Source organism: Sparus aurata, chromosome 17, assembly GCF_900880675.1.
Source record: "Sparus aurata chromosome 17, fSpaAur1.1, whole genome shotgun sequence".
Lineage (NCBI taxonomy): Eukaryota > Metazoa > Chordata > Actinopteri > Spariformes > Sparidae > Sparus > Sparus aurata.
In genome coordinates, this window is record NC_044203.1 from 3,185,220 (window position 1) to 3,197,322 (window position 12,103).

Genomic DNA, 12,103 nt, shown 5'->3' on the forward strand with positions numbered 1-12,103 from the left:
AGGTGGAGGAGGAGAGGCCAGAGAAGGTAGAGGAAGAGAGGCAGGAGGAGGTAGAGAAGGAGAGGCTGGAGCAGATGAAGGAAGAGAGGCTGGAAGAGATAGAGGAGGAGAAGCTGCAGGAGATGGAGGAGGAGAAGCTGAAAGAGAGGCTGGAAATTCACAGGTGAGGTTAAAATTTATGATGGATATGTTAGTCATGAGATTCAGCACTGTGACAAATGTTAGTGTGATGATGATCTGAATAGCAATGCTTCACCCATGTGGCTTTAAAACTCTGAAGTTGCCTCCTTGTCTTTCATTAGTTGCTTTAACCTATAACATCTGCATGACATGAAATTATGATTGCTAATGTAAAAAAACGTCAACTTTCAGGAATGCTGCCTTGGAGCACTTTTGTGTCCCCACCAATCTCAAAATCAAACCTACTCCCTTGGTCTCTTTTTACTCATATGTCCTGCCACAGATTCACATTATATTTTCATCCATATATACAGAATTTATTTTTAAAATGTATTTTATATATTCTGTGTACTCTACAATGTCTTATTTGTTATTTTAATATTGACTGTGGTTTAGATTCTATAGAAAATGCGTTTGTTTTTTGTGTCTCATCCTGTTCTCTATAAATCTTTTTAATTATAAGTCCTTTCACACAGAGATTCCACTACAGCACCGCAGTGAAGGCTCGCCTGTACGCTGCCTGTGATGAACCAAAAAAGGTGTGTCGGTACACATCATAACGTTGTTGATCTCTTATAATCATATGGATGCTGTTATAATGTGTTGTGATTGAGGTCCTGATCCACCATGCATCATGGGAAGTGACAAAGTTTTTTTGCTCAAAATCACATAATTACATTATCACCATCAGCAAACAGCTGACCCTGTCTGGCTCTCACTCTCTCACGCTCTCGCTGTTTTCTGGGCACTTTGCATGGCAGCCTTTGCCATCAGTGTATGAACGTGTGTGTGAATGGGTGGATGTAACAAGTGCAGCACTTTGAGCAGTCAGTAGACTGGAAAAGGGCTATAGAAATGCAACTCCATTACTGCAAGTTATATCACAACCAGCAATTCAGTTCATGTTGTGAGTGTGTGACTGCTGAATCAGTGTTTATTCAGTGTGTAGCAAGAAATGGCACTCACCAAGGATGTGTGTGTGTGTGTGTGTGTGTGTGTGTGTGTATGTGTGTGTGTGTCCATGTGTTTGAATTCAGGTCAACCTTTCACTAAACTCAGTACTCACCTGAGACTTTGGTTCTCTCTCTTCCTTTTCCCCTCTCCTCTTTGTAAGGCTACGTTCATGAAGCAAAGTAACTTTTCCCTCCAGCTCCAGTCAACAGTCAACCTTACAGAACATCATACCTGACAGTGAACATCACCTTGGCAGATTGATAGACAGGGTGAAGATAAATCAACCTTTTAATCTGAAAGTAAGTTCCTTTTGGTGAACTTCTTCTGTATTCATTATTTTGATGCATTTAAACTGTTACTGTACAAGAGTGAACACAATTGTTTCCAAGGGCACACAGTGCTAGATCTAACCTCTTAATTTTGCTCTCAAATTGCACCAGATTGATGTATGGTTCCTGAAAAGGTACAAAATTCATTTAAGACCTTGCAGTGTCATCAAGGAAGATTTCCTCACCATGGCTCTCCAGTGATCTCGGCCACACTGCCATTCAGAAGAACAGTATTAAAAGAGTCTTTGCATATGAGTACTTATTTGAGTGCTACTGAAAGGAATCAGATGGGATGTGAGTGTTTCTGAGACTGCTTGGACAGGCTGAAGTCCATCGGAAACAGTCTCAATTGATCGCTGCTATTTGTTTTTGTCCCCTGCTGCTGCTACCTGCTGTCGTCCACTATCCAGGGTATGTGCACTTCATCTTGAACGAGCCAACTGTATTCAGCCTCCCTTGCATGTTGAGCCAAGCTGCCTCTGGTTCGCACCAACGCCTGGTCACCTAAAATGCTAAATTTGTTGCTCACACCAATTTATGTTTAGGGATTTTTCTTGCATTTGTGCACCATTTTAGCAAACACGAGCCTTTAAGGTAAAAGGACTTGTGTGCTATTTCCTTTGTGGCAGATTGTCTTGTCTGGTTTAAAGACTGTGACGTAAAGCACAATCGTGAATCAATGTTAGAAGCCTTTAAGGTCAAAGTCTCAACAGACCTTACCAATGTTGGGCATGAGGATGGCTGCACAAAGACATAATATGTTAGTATTCATAAATCTTTGTGTGATTATATATCTCTATGGCAGTTTAACTTATCTTTATGACGCATATGATCTGTCAGAGGAAAGCTCAATAGTCATTCAGTTCATTCAGCATGTCCACACTCTGAGGCCTCCAGGAACATTAAGCAAGTATTTCTTTCAGTAGAGTGCTGTTACACAATTCAAAAGGCCAAAGTTAAAGGCATGAAAGACATTGCTGTGCTCTGAGCTGCATGGATAAATGAATCATAAAAAGCTCTTGGTATGTATGCATTTATTTAGAATGCATTACATAACATCTACAAATTAAGGACACTTTGATAGTGACTGAACTAGAAAGACTGAGTGTTACAACATGACATTTTCTCTTTCATTTAATAAAGCACAGGACAGAAATACTGGCAGAGAGATGCTCAGAAGTTGCATTTACTGCACTGCACTTACTTTTCCGAAGACTTCAAGTTTGAAAATCAAACAAATCTGTTGGTGTGAAGTTAGATGGAAGTGAGCTGACCACACCTCTGCAGCTGCTCCTCGTCTACATTACTGAGACTCCAGACTACATTACTGCCCTAAAAGCTAACCACAGTAACTTTGCTAACTATAACACTGGGTCAAAAATGGATTCAAAGGATTTTGACGGTTCAGCCAAAGGCATTATAGATATAACAGTGGTTACATTCTTATTAAATATGTATTCTTCAGAAATTTTCATCTCCTAAAAATCAGGACCAATTATTTGACCTTTGACCCTAAAGATGCAGATACTGCACTCTGTCTGTGTATTGCAAAAAAACATATACAGGTAACGCAGTAAATATAGTCTTCTTCCTGAGAAAATATAAATTCAACTTAATTCAATTTAAAATGACATTTTAATGTTTGAATGTTTTTGCATTTTCATAGGAAAATCTATGTAAACTTATTTTTGGAATGATATGCTATCATACAATATAATCTACTCCCTGTCCTAATAGACACCTGCCACAAGCTGCAGAAACTGCAGCCACAGCTCAGAAATCCAAAACAGGTCGCAGAAACTACGCTCACTAAAGACATTGGTTATTGCTGCTCACTTCTGTTTAGCTAGAAAAGGTAACATCGGAGAATAAAGTTGCAGATGATGCCAGCTAATGAGGATGGTAAAATGAAGAAACAGGTTCCATGACATGTGTTAAGTGTGAGTATTAATGCTGATAGGACAGGAGGTCTTCTCATTAATTTCTGTGACCCCTAGAAACCCGCTGGGCTTATGTGGCATCAGCAGAAAGTAGACGGAGGAGCTGATGGCAGCAGACACACTCACTTGTTATTCTTCAATTAAATCCTAAAGCTCTGCAAACTAAAAGTGTGGTGTCCTCCTCATCCTCCAGCTTAGGTTACATCACAGCAGAGAGACTCCCTCCCACTCTTTTTTCCCCATCTGCCCTCACTGTTCTGCAGCATGATCATGGTGCGATGAGTTTTCCAGCCTCTGTTTGTGCACATGTTATCACTGCAACTCCCATGCAAGTTTGATCCAGACAAAATATTTTGGCCAAAAGCATGTGAGAGGACCAGGGTGCCGCAGACCCTCAGGCGATGAAGTGCGTTGGGTGTGAAGAAGATCTCCCAGGACTGAGAGGTGACCTACATGCTGGTAGGATTTGGGTTAAGGCCAGTCATGGGTCAGTGATATCAGCCTGAATCATAACTTGTACAGTAGCACAGTTTGTACAGTGTATCAGACATGTATCAGACAGTGTGAGGATACAGAAGACTGGACTGATGCCTCTTGTACCAGCTAGCACAGTATCAGGCTCCGGAGAAACGCAACAAAGTGAAGAGCAGACTATTTGAGATAAAAGTCCAGGAGGGAGATCTTGATTAAGACCTGAGACCCACAGTGAGGGAGGAATAACATGTTCTCTCTTACGGGTCAAGGAGTGAGTGGCATTCTGCTTAGCAACATATACTATTTACTCATTACAGCCTCCTCATGACCCATACTGTATGTTCATTTATTAACTCAAAGTGACATTTCATAAAGTGGAATGCAAAGAGTCACATAATGATCATCATTCTTCCAGACACAGGTATATGCTGTGTGTGTGTGTGTGTGTGTGTGTGTGTGTGTGTGTGTGTTATTAAATATGATCATTTGTTTTAGTGACTGACTTTGATAAAAAAAAAAAACAGCAAAGCAAAGAGCAAATTACAACTCCCAGAGTGCAATTTAAGAGCTCCATTTTCCACAGCTGCTGCTTCTTGATCTTTCCATCTTGGCTCAACACAATTGTTTTTACTCCCAACAGGACAAATCAGGTGTTGTAGCGTTTAATCGCAGGGTTGTGGCACGGTGTGGACGTGTCCTTCCATGGCCCATTTGTGTGATGTGATTTGGTGAATCTTAACCCCCACCGATCTAAAAGGAGGTGGCAATGCACCTAAAAACAGTTGGCCAACTTCCATCAAACAGCAAAGGAGAAGTTGCTATGTTATTATGACACTAGCATGTTATTCCTACGATGGATGTTGTTTCAACTGATGAAAAAAACATATTTACGTGCAATACAAAACAGGATGTGAGACATAGCTTACACACTGCAAAATATACCTTGCATCCTGTTTTTTTATTGCACATGAATGTGCTTTGAAAATAATTGTGTTACACTGGTGCACAAGAGCAAAGTGAGTGAATACAAATGAAACGTAAAGCTAAACAAAGAAATGGTCATGCTCCTTCAGGTGTTAGCCATGTCACAAATGACCCGTCCCACTCAGCCGCTAATCTGTGGGTCATGCCTTTGCCGTAATAGCCAAAGCAGAAAAAAAACATTTACTCTTCATAAATAACCAAAATGCATGGCTATCAGTCGACAGGTTTTAAACTAGTGCACAACACCTGCTTTGAGTGAAGCCTACAGAGCAAGGAAAGTCCTGTTCAGGCTCGCTGGATAGGTAATACACAGGAAGTTTCCTCAATGGTTTGTCTGAGTTAACTTGTTTTTAACAACTCAAGTTAGTAATAGTTGATTTGAGCTAAAACATTATCTTTCCTAAACTTAGCCAAATAGTTTTTGTGTCTAAACCAAACCAAACTAAACTGTGACCGTTTTCACAATGCATATTCATTATTGCTAACCAAGCTGCCCTATTTGACAAGTTAGGAGTGAGAAAGTTTTAAAAGAGTACAGTGAGTCAGACTACTCATAGCTACACCATTTGTCAATAGAAGCACCTCACACTGTCGTCATACTATGTTTCTGCACAGTATGAAGGTCATAATAATTCAGACTGTTATTTGATTAGTAATACCTTTTATGTTATGGTGAAAACAAAGATGTTTTGAGTACAAATAGTTTATTCCTTGATTTGGAAACCTCTTATACCAATGAAACCAGCTTTTCTTTAAAACTGTGACATTTCTTATCTCAGCTGTTGTAACGTCACAAGTACTGTACATGGCCATAATTGGTCTTTTAACAGTATGAGGTATCACATAGTTGGCTCATGTGTTGCCGGATACTGCACTCACTGCAGATGACATACTTCAGTAGTATCCTTTCTTACTGCACCACTGCTCTCTGGTAAATGAATATGAAATGAATGGCGCACACAGCACTCATACGAGCAGAACATTTATCTGCCTCACACTTAACTCATCAAACATTAGCTATAGAAAGCTTTATTTGCGCTACAATAGTCATACGATCTGTCTGCTGGTTTGGACTAGGTGTATTTTTCACAAACACTTAAGCTACTTAGACCACATCTGTCCAAGGTGGGTTCCCCAGTGCAAAGAGTGTTGACAGTGCATGGTACACTCATTAGATGACGGCAGAATTAGGATCTTCAGCCAGGCTGTAAGGATGCGTAAGGATGAATGTTATGGCCAGATCACTGACTGTGTCACACTTTATATTACTTCACCTGACTTCCTCCTTTGCTACCATCACAATTACTACAGCCACTAGCTGACCCATTTTAACGTGTCTTGTTAGACGGAGTTTTGAATTTTTCGATAAGAATACTTACCAATCATGGAAATACAGGGTCATACAAATAATATCTCTATATGATAATGACTCTGTAAAGCCAATTGATTCACTGCAATACTTGAGAACACTGCCAAAATTAAAAGGCTTCAGTAAGAGCAACATTTTCTTTAAAAACGGAAAACAAATTATATACTTTAGCTGCTCCATTTTTTAGCAAAGACATTTCTTAAATGGTCATGTCATATTCACAAGAATACATCATGTAAAAAAAAGACTTCTCCCGTCTTCTGGGTTGAGTATCTCTACTGAAACTTTAGTGTAGGCTGACACAAAGTTTGATTCTTTACATGGCATTTAATATTCCAGTGGGCGCTATAGAGTCCCCTGTAACACCTTTCGTCAGCTATTGTCAGGAGGGCATTGGCAATAATTGTACCAAGTTTCATGTTAATCCGACCAACCGATGTACAGATATAAAATACTTCAATTTAAAGAGCGCCACCTTGTGGTAATTGCCCAATTTTGCACAGAGCCTCAGGGGCTCATGGGGAAGTAGTAACCTGAATTTGATGTCATTCAGACACACCAACGTGGAGATATGCAACGCTTCCTGTTTGGAATGAAATCTGCAGGAAGTTGTTATTTAATAACTTGAGTATTGTTTGAAATATCAAAATTCTTTAAATAACTTTTTGTCAGGAGGTTCCACAGATGCTTTGTGCAAAGTTTCATGCAAACTGGTAAAACCGCCTGGGAGGAGTTTGAAAAAGTAGGTTTTGAAAAAAAAATAAAACGTAGGCGGATTGAATGAAGGCATGGTTATAAGGTTTTTGCATGTGCGATAAAGTATATGGGAGTTAAAGGCAAAACACACTTTCCTTGATTATAGCGCCACCTAGTGGTGGAATTCACAAGGACAATAGATTATAATATTGTTCAGCAGGTGTGACCTATATTCTTAGTTTGGTGAGTTTTGGGGTATGTTCAGGCAGTGAAAAATGCAATCATTTGGGACAAAAAAGTCATCACTACAAAACAAAAGTGACTACGCAGGCTGAGACCTGCTCAGGCCCTAAAAAGGCACGTTTTCACATGTCAGAGAATACATAACTTAACAAGTAGAGCTTTCTGTTATTCTAACTGTAAATCCCTCAAATATATCCTTAATATATTTATTTTGTGTTTCTTCAAATTACACAAGCCAGAAAGCCAACACTTATTGACTCTAGAAACTTCTCCAAAGCTCAGGGGTGGTTGTTTTTTGTTGTTTTTTTATGAGAATCAAATTGTTAATGCAGGACACAGTTGAGAAAAGACAACAGTGGACAGAGAAAAGAAGGCTAAAGAGGGCAGGAACCATGGAAGCTATGTAGAGTGGTTTCACTGGAGCAGTGAGCCATCTCTGTGATGGGGCAGCAGTGCCAAGCTGAATGAAAACAGACCAGAGAGTGATCACTGTGTAAAGACAAAGCATGACTGGTGAGTATTATTTAGTTTATGTCATGTTTGAATGAAGTGTGTTTATGAGGCAATTAAGCTTGTCTTAGTTCATACACAGGGGCTGTCAGACTGTAACCTATTGAGTTACTAATGCTGTTTTCCAACCAGAGCTTTGGGCCTCTCCGGGTCAAACCGAGCCATGCCACTTTGCTTTTTACTAGCTTTACTGTCAGAGAAAGTCAGTGTGTTCAGGACTCAGTTCACAACGTTTCCTTCAATGCTTCATCACAATAAAAGCTATTAAATGACTAAATAACAGGGCTTTTATTGTAAAGAACATATAGCTAACGAAACATGTTTGTAACTGAATTAACGGAGCCACTTCGTTAGCTGTGATTCTTCAAAAGTACTGCACAGACTAGCACATCATAAGAGACAACCTCAAAGAGAATGAAAATCCCTGCCAGGCTGGGCTTCCATGCCGAGTCAAACCAAGTAGAGCCTGGCCAGCAGGTTGTATATGGAAAAATGGCATAAGTGGTAGGAGGGGCCAGGCCTAACTGGTTAGCATCGACACATAATTGTCTCTGACATAATGTCAACACTGTCGTTTATTAACACTCTGCTGATTATGTTCGTTTTTGGAATATTTTAAACATTCAAATAATTAAATTATTATTATGTTTATATCTGGTCAATTGCCCATTTAACTGTTGCATATAACTTTCTCTTTCAGCAACAGAATGACGATTTTGCCCTAAGGAACAAGCTGCAAGAGATTTGTTGGTAGAAACACTGACGACCCTCCAGATGCAGCTTACAGGAACCTGTTTGACCGTGGAGTAATATTTTCCTAATAGAGTTTATTGAATATTTGAACAAGGACAGGATGCAATGACCCACATAAATAGGCGTGTTATCAGTGACTTTCTATAAGTTGAGATTAATACATTGATTGAGAGTTAAACAGGAATGTTGTAGATTTTCAGCTTTGTTTTACTAGTGTTGGTAGTATTTTTATGTGATGGATTCTCTTTGAGATTATGAGATGAAAGTATAAGACATAATAGAACAGTTTATGCATTGGGAGGCTGGGGGAACTCCCTACTGTGAAAAATGGTATTCAGAATTTATCAGACTGCCTGCACATCCCTGTGTCAGCTAGATTATTTGAAATAGTCTTAAAGGGAAAGGTGGGCCCTATTCTTACATGTTTTGGTGTGAAAATAATTCTTACCCCCAAAACGTTTTGAAATCAGTCCAGGAGATCACCTCAGCTGGCAGCTAGCTGTGACAAACTTGATCTTTGGGGCAACTCAGACTGTCAGTTACTAGGGTTGGGTACAGCTGGCTTTATAACTCACTCTCCATACTGTCTCTGTTATAACAAAAATTTGCAGTTGTAAAATATAAAATGCTAAACCAGTATAAAACAGGCAACTGTCTAAAGAGGGAAGCTGTTCGGAAACCTGGAAGCGGCTCCTCTACTCTGTGGACTTTCCTCATCTTTGATAACTGGACAAAAATGTGAAACTGATGGAATATCAGCACAGCAGTGGACCGTATTTAAAAATAACTGTCTTATGGAGCATTAGCGTAACAGAAGAGGGCAGCAATACACTGTTGGGCCATCTCATCAGCCTTATCCAATGTAGAAGAAGCAGCACCAGCATTGTCTGTTATGTTGTTGTCGTCATCACTATTGCAGTGCTTGCAAACTATAGTATCTGCCAGTAAATACTATGCAATTCGAGTACAGTTGGTATCATACTAAGGTTTCAGACACAGTAAAGAAAACCATTCTTTTTTGCTAACACTAGTAAAAAAAAATGCTAAGATAACGTCAGTCAAGAAGGTAGAAAAAGCCTCCAACAAAAAGTCCTTCAACTATCTATTAATTACATAGAGATGTCCGTAAGGTTATCCCACTTAAGGTTTTGGCCGTCGTGAAAGGGTTTAACTCTCCATTAATGGTAACATTTGATTTATTGTGAACTGGTACTGGCATAATTTGGTTACTACCCTTAAAGGAACTGAGTTTGGTACTCAACCCTTAAAGTCACATCCACTTAAAGTGTTATTAAAGTTGTTATTCTAAGTGTCTGCCAACATTCGACAAATAGAGATAAACCTTTCGGTAAAATAATGAGATCTGTTTTGGTAGCAGAGTCACATGTCTCGCTCAAATAGAAGTCTCACTCTGAAAACTCAGGAGGTGAGTTTTTACAGTTGTTGCTTTATATAGACTGCCATTAAGTACACTACCAGTCAAAAGTTTGGACACGCCTTCTCATTTAATGTTTTTTCTTTATTTTCATGACTATTTACATTGTAGATTCTCACTGAAGGAATCAAAACTATGAATGAACACATATGGAATTATGTAGTAAACAAAAAAGTGTGAAATAACTCAAAACATATTCTAGATTCAAGATTCTTCAAAATAGCCACCCTTTGCTTTGATTACTGCTTTGCACTCTCTTGGCATTCCCTCGATGAACTTCATGAGGAAGTCACCTGAAATGGTTTTCCAACAGTCCTGAAGGAGTTCCCAGAGATGCTGAGCACTTGTTGGCCCTTTTGCCTTCACTCTGTGGTCCATCTCATCCCAAACCATCTCGATTAGGTTTAGGTCAGTTGACTGTGGAGGCCAGGTCATCTGATGCAGCACTGGAGGTGTGTTTGCGGTCACTATCCCGTTGAAAAATAAATGATGGTCCAACTAGACACATACCAGATGGGATGGCATGTCGCTGCAGGATGCTGTGGTAGCCATGCTGGTTCAGTGGGCCTTCAGTTTTGAATAAATCCCCAACAGTGTCACCAGCAAAACAAAGCCACACCATCACACCTCCACCTCCATGCTTCACCGTGGGAACCATGCATGTAGAGACCATCCGTTCACCTTTTCTCAACGCACAAGACACAGCAGGTGGAGACCTCAAATTTGGACTCATCAGACCAAAGCACAGATTTCCACTGGTCTAATGTCCATTCCTTGTGTTTCTTGGCCCAAACAAATCTCTTCTGCATGTTGCTTTTCCTTAGAAGTGGTTTTTTAGCAGCTTTTTGACCATAAAGGCCTGATTTGTGCAGTCTCCTCTGAACAGTTGATGTAGCGATGTGTCTGCGACTAGAACTTTGTGTGGCATTCATCTGGGCTCTAATCTGAGGTGCTGTTAACTTGTGATTTCTGAGGCTGGTGACTCAGATGAACTTATCCTCAGCAGCAGAGGTGACCCCTGGTCTTCCTTTCCTGTGGCGGTCCTCGTGTGAGCCAGTTTCGTCGTAGCGCTTGATGGTTTTTGCGACTGCACTTGGGGACACATTCAATTTTCCGGATTGACTGACCTTCAGTTCTTAAAGTAATGATGTACTGTCTTTTCTCTTACTTAGCTGATTGGTTCTTGCCATAATATAAATTCTAACAGTTGTCAAATTGGGCTGTCAGCTGTGTAACAACCTGATTTCTGCACAACACAACTGATGGTCTCAACCCCATTAAGAAGGCAAGAAATTCCACAAATGAACCCTGACAAGGCACACCTGTGAAGTGAAAACCATTTCAGGTGATTACATCACGAAGCTCATTGATAGAAGGCCAAGGGTTTGCAGCGCTGTCAACAAAGCAAAGGGTGGCTACTTTGAGGAATTTAAAATATGAAACATATTTAGAGTTATTTCACACTTTTTTGTTTACTACATTATTCCATATGTGTTCATTCATAGTTTTGATGCCTTCAGTGAGAATCTACAATGTAAATAGTCTTGAAAATAAAGAAAAACCACTAAATGAGAAGGCGTGTCCTAACTTTTGACTGATAGTGTAGTCATCCATGTCTTTGGAAATACATTCTAGTAGGCAGTTCCTCTGAACTCTTTTCTCTGACTCTGACTCAAGTTTCCACCATCGTCCTCCTGTAACGACTCATAGCTTGTTGATTTCTAACAAGAGCGTTTTGGGTGACAAAAGGCTGTTAATATTTATCAAAAAGTTCTAACTGTGGGAATGGTTCCTGTAATGTTGTAAGACACTTATAGTAGATGTAACTTTGACGACTGGAGTTGCCCCCAATGGATTAGAATGCAGCTATTTGCGGCTGTGCTGTAGCTGCCAGCTGAGGAGATCTACTCGACTGATTACAAAACTTTTGATAAGTCTGAATCATTTAAACACAAAAATATTTAAATATAGGGCCAAGCACGGGAACTTCTATCATCATCACACTATTGTAATATAAACATGTGATTTTAATCCATAGTTAATAGTAACCACTGCATGTGAACACATGGATAGGAGGTACTGTTCACCAGGCTGTACAGTATTGCCCCCCACTAGATTAGTAAGGAACTGCAATAAACTTGAGCTTCTAAGCTTTGATTCACAAAAGTGGCACAATCAGTAACACATTACACAGACAGTAAGGTAACTGAGCACTTTCAAATGAGAGTAACTAGTA